Below are 6,136 nucleotides of genomic sequence, written 5' to 3' on the forward strand. Positions count from 1 at the left end.
CGAACGAAGCCGGTAGAAGTCCGAGGCTAGCTTATTAGTGACAGCTACGGCTATATCTCACTTCAAACCCTTTATGCAAACCGGTTTTCCCGGGGCGCTTTAATCCAATGTGGCGACCACTTTGCGGTCATGTTACTTTTGAAACGTCCTCGATGAGTTTCTTCTGCTAAATTCAAAGGGAGTAGTCGGAGACGTTGTAGTCCATTGTGAGTGGTGCGCGTTCGCAGCTTGACAGCTGTGACGCATTGACGCCAGAGCGCGCACGTCCGACATCGTGTTCTGTCCATTAGATGGCGAGAAAGACCAGCCCTGTTTTAGAACTGCAGTACCACGCTCGTTTGCTAGATAGCGACAAACACCGTTTGTAAAGATGCTCCCGATAGATAGATAGATAGATAGATAGATAGAGTTCTCAACCGTTTTGGGTTCAGGACCTAGACACTAGCACACTATACACTTAAGTAAAAAAAAAAGAGAGAGAGAGAGACAATAAATGACAACCCTACATGAAGAAAGTAGTAGTTGTTGTTTTCCAAACAAAAACTGTACAGTATTGTTACCCCAAACAAAACCTGTATTGTTGCAGGAATTAAGTCATTTTTTGGGGAACAAGTGTATTTTTTTATATTCCCATTTATTAGAAAATAAATGTTTCCTTTCCAGAATAAAATGTGCAGTATTCCAAGAATAAAGTTGTATTTTGGAAATTCACCCTCACTTTCATATGACAAATTTATCATAACTTTCTTTGAAAAATACAGCTTTGAATTTTTTTCTCTTCTCAGGATAAGCATGCAAAGAAAGGGTGGGGTCAATTATAGCGCAGTGGTACCGTGCATCCACCTGAGGGGTGCAAAAATGTTGCAAAACCTGTTTAATTCTTTACAATCTATCAATCTATAACTGTTATTTCCAGTACCAATTGATAAGATGAAGTGATATATTCTAAAAAAACATGTTACTTTTTGGAGGGAGGGGCTAATACGGATTCATGTAATTTACATTAATTTCAATGAAAAAAGTTGATTCGAGACACAAGTGAAGTTACGAGGGTGGTCACAGAACAAATCAAGCCAAGGTACCTTTGTATCTTTTTTTTTAAAACAAATACATACTGTTTAGTGTATGTGTGTAGGGTGCTGGTGGACAGAGTGGAATACTTTGAAAGAGGCCCAGGCAGCTGGAATAAACAGACATTACCCTGCTGTGTTCTAATTTACTGGAGAGTGGGAATTAAAGTGTAGACAAGTCCCCTCCCCTCCATGACGGAAGAGGATTTGGGCCAGGGAAGGAAAAAAAAAAAGGTTGGCAAGATTCTCACTTTTAGCTCAAAATTATGACTTTATTCTCAGAATTCTCACTTTAAAGTCAGAATTACATTAATTTCAATTTTTAAAAAAAGTTGATTTGAGAATTCTAACTTTAATGTCAGAAAATGTCACTGGAAAAAGTTGATTAGAGAATTCTGATTTTAAAGGACAGGTATCACTTTAAAATCAGAATTCTGACTTGATTCTCAGAATTCTCACTATGTGATGTACGTGGAACTTTGAATTCTGGGGAAGAGGGGGGAATGTCAGAGTGTGGTTTGTCTTTGGTGAGAGGACTTTTTTTTTTTTTTGCATAGCCGAGGATTGTCACCTTTGGAGGAGCAGAGGGTGAGTAAACAGTGTGTCGTGTTCATTTGCTGGCTGTTGTGTCCATAACTGATATGCTCCATGTATCTTGTAGCTCCGTTGCTCGTTCATATTTCATGAAGGGATGCGCCCCATTTACGACAAGCACTTACACATGATTTAAGCGTCACCTCGCCCTAAATTGGCCGTTTTGATATCAAATTCGTGGCCTACATGTTAAGCAAAAAACTGTTTCTCAAAAGCTATTTTTTGAGTGATCCACAGCACTGGAGCTCGTGGGACATCTACATGACATCATGATGACAAATCAGGTGTGTTCCACATCAGAAAATAATGTAAAACAATCCCAGAACTTTAAAAATTTGATTGAAAATGATGTAATGTAATGCCAGGCCAGTAGATGGCAATGTCACGACACAGTAACGCTCGTTTTGAAAAAAGGTCCTATTTCCCTACTCAAGAAATGCTGCCATGTAAACAAAATACCCCCAAAAAATCTTTAGTCTCAATTTAAACAAGAATGTTGTTGTAAAACCATATTCATTTTTTTGGGGGGGGGGGTGGTTTTCACTTTTTACTTCCAGACTGACAACCCCCCCCCAAAAAAAACAAAAATGTCATTTAAATTACATTTAAATTTAAGTCTTTTTCACATTTACATAGGAACAGTAATGTTCCTGAAAAAAAAAATCTATGACAAAGTAGATTTGGGGGAGTGGAGGGGGGGGGGGGGTTATAACATTTTGTGTTGAATCAGTTGACAAATTGTGAGTTTAAACATTTTGGAGTTTGAATGGTTTGAAAAGTAATCCTTTTTATGAATTTTTCTTCACTGTGGAAAATGTGGAATTATGGGAAAAGTCAACATTTGCAGGATGCGAAAAACTGTTGCACGGATGTTCAAAATGAGCGTCACATTCCCACATTGGAATGGTTTTGGGTTGCTTAAGAAACATGGACGTTGTTGTAAAACATTAGTGGTTAGTCATGTTTTGCAAGCACCTGCATGAGTGGATGAGCAACAAAGCACACATTTTCCTTCCAGTAAGTGAGCCAACAGATATTTATAACCAGCTGCTCACCTCTCTTCCCCTCCTCTGCTGTCCTTATAGAGTTCTGCCTTTAAAGAGCACCCTTGTCACTTGTTGCCTTTGTTCTTGGACAAAGACAACTTGCCCTTCATCTGCCCTTAATTGGGCCCTGGGACTCTTGGAATGCGCTTGATGTCTCCGCTCCAATAGACAGCAGTTGAAAATGCAACCAAGCGTCTCGACATATATCCTAGCATTTTGTTCATTGTGTTTGGAAAGGTTAAAAAAAAAAAAAAGACCCAAGAAAAAAAAAATCGAAACGTTGAACCAATATAGTGACCAAGCAGCTTGACCTCCTTGACCACGAGTACCTGGTCAGCCTAGAAGTGAAATGGCACAGCTTGAAATGACAAAAATAAACACCTGCGATGACATTAGCTTGTCTTGTTGTGTCAGTATTAGAGTCCACAGTCTCCACTTTACTGCAGTACCACATTTTCTCACTGCCCTCAATCTCCTTTCGGATAAACAATTGTAGAACTAGGCCCAGGTCATCTCTTGGATAACATCTGTCAAAGTGACAAAATATATAAACACACATGCTAACATGTTTAGCTCTGGATATTGCAGTCTCATAGTCCACAGTGTACTTTTTACTGAAGAGCTGTGTTTCCTCACTGCCCTTAATCTCCTCTCGGAAAAATGAATCAAAATTATAAAAATATTAGACATGCTAAAAGCACTCAGCTCCTGAGACTGCAGTACTCCACAGTCTCCACATTGCCACAGCCCACTGTTTTCTAGCCGCCCTTATATACACACACACACACACACACACACACACACACACACACACACACACACACACACACGCACACACACACGCGCACACACTTTTACCTCGTGATGAGGCAGCTGGCCTTCCAGCAGGCGGGCCAGGCTCAGCACCGTTTTCTTCATCCGTTTTTCATGCTGCCCTTTTCTCAGATTCAATTTGAAATGACTAAATATAAAACACATATTCTAACCTGCTTAGCTTTGAACACTGCACTATTATACTCACTTCCTGCGAAGTAAACACAGGAGACCCTGGTTCCTCCACTGTCTTGCCTGCGTGATGCATTCAATGCGTTGTGTGGCTTTTGCAGTTTCCTGTAAAAAGCTGTGTTGCTGAGCACGTTTTCAAGGCCAAATGTGTCACTCACGGTTACGCCGTGCGACGCTGACCATGCACACATGGCTAACCCTCCTTTTGCCGCATTGTTAGCCAAGGGGAAGCAATTTAGCCCGTTGAAATTCCACTCGCAAATTATTTTCAAACGGTAGTTGGCAGTCTACCAAAAAAACAACACCAACAAAAAAGGTCTGTAATTTTTTTTTTCATTAATAGCAACTAAATCGTCAACTCTGGCAAGCTTTAGGGGCGTGTCATGTTCAAGGCGTGTGGGAAATCTCGGCAGATTAGCTAGGAAATTTGTACCAATCAAGTGAAATGCTGGGGGACTTTGTGCAACTACAAATGTGATTTTGTGTGCGTGCGTGTGTGCGTTTGTGTGTGTGTGCGTGTGTTTGGTTCTAGCTTACAACCAAGGAGCTGTTACATGCCGCAGTCTCCACACACATGTTAATCTTCTTAACTCTTGGCACAGCAGGGTTATACTCCACAGTTCCAAATTTGTTGCAGTTCCCCATTTTGTTGCTGCCCTCAGTCTCTTCTTGGATAAAATTTTGTCGAAAAAAATCCCACCACTCATGCCAAAATAGTTAGCTCTGGATACTGTGCATGTAGTATTATACTCCACAGTCTCCACTTTGCTTTGGTTCATGCCCTTAGTGTCCTCTTGGATAACATTTGGACAAATGACCCAAAAACAATAAAAAACACATGCAAACATGCTTAGCTTTGGACACAGCAGTATTACACTTCGCCGTCTCGATGATGTTGCTGCAGTGCCCCGTTTTCTCACTGCCCTCAGTCTTCTCTTAGATTAAAAAAAAAGAAAAGAAAAACTACAACAAAAAAGCCCCAAATTATTTTCATAAAAGAGCAACGAATCTTCAACTATGGCAATCATTAGGAGCATGTCACATCTGAATCGTGTGTAAAATCTCGGCAGATTAGCTGCTAAATTTCTGACAATCAAGTGAAATGTTTGGAGGATTTTCACGTGTGTGTGTGTGGATTTGTGTGTGTTCAAGCAACCTTGTCCATGCCCTTTAGTGTTGGTCATGACTCATTTACTCCTGAATCCTTCACCTTTCACCCCTCCTTTGCTGCACTCTCCATGATGTAATGTGTGTATTGCACTACCACCCCATCCCAAAGACCCCCCATCTACCTCTACCCATAGGTAATGGATGAAGCCTTCCATTCCGACAGCCTGTGGCCGCGGTGGGGCAAACGTCTGCGCCTTCCCGCCCCCTCTCCTGGATGTCTGGTTCTCAGGTGCCAGCCGCTTGTCGGTCCCGCTTTGCCCCGCGGTAACGACCTCCTCCAGGGCAAGCAGACCCATTATCATGCAATGTCTGATATACACTGGAGCCCCCGGTCTGCCTTCCTGCTGACTGGTTATGCGAGATGCTAATTTAACTACAATGTGACCACCTAAATAATGGACTCTACTGTCTTAGCGGCGTCTTACACATTGCATAGCAGTTCTTTTTTGCATTTAAATGAGACAGCAACTGTGCTAAAGTGAAAATGACAAAGCATTAAGACACGAAAAACTAGTCTGTAAGGCAAAGTGCCAGTATGGCACAAACTGATATTCTTTAAAATTAGTCAATGTGAAGGCTTTTTTTGAGTGATTTTTTTTTCATGTTTAAAAATATTAATTGTATTTTAGTCAAAATATTTGACTTCATTAATCTTTTCATTTTCTGAAAATATTAGCTGATGGTAAGATGTATTTTTATTTGAAGAAGAAATTCGAATTGAGATTTTTGGTACAAAACCAAAATATTTATTTTAATTAAAATACTTGAGCGATATTTATTTGTTTGGCATAAAATACATAATATTTTAATCATACTTATTGTGTAATATTTTCATAGTTTGAATGTTATTTTTTATTTTGGTGATGCAAGATTTTACTGTAGTAATTTTTTTTTCAAATAAAAACAGAAAAGGTAAATATATAATCTATAAAAATACATAATGTAAAGTGTCCTTCGGTGTCTAAAATAAAATGTATTATTATCATTATTATTATTTTTGAGAAAGGTTTAGTCATAACAGGCTAACACTCCTGCCTCCTGTTTGATGCGGACAAACAAAAGTGACAGTCTCCCTGCTGTGTTTTTCACGGCCTTTTTGTTTACTTGAGCATGTTAGCCCATCAGGACTCCCCTCCATACACCCACAGACAAACAGAGGGATGAAGAGAGGGTCAGTGTGACACACCTCATTAATCTACGTGGCACTCAGCACTCCGCGGCTGTCTGCTTTGGTGGCTTGTTTATTTTCAG

This window comes from Hippocampus guttulatus, chromosome 13 (assembly GCF_054856545.1).
Source record: "Hippocampus guttulatus isolate MCC_2025c chromosome 13, RoL_Hgut_1.0, whole genome shotgun sequence".
Taxonomy (NCBI): domain Eukaryota; kingdom Metazoa; phylum Chordata; class Actinopteri; order Syngnathiformes; family Syngnathidae; genus Hippocampus; species Hippocampus guttulatus.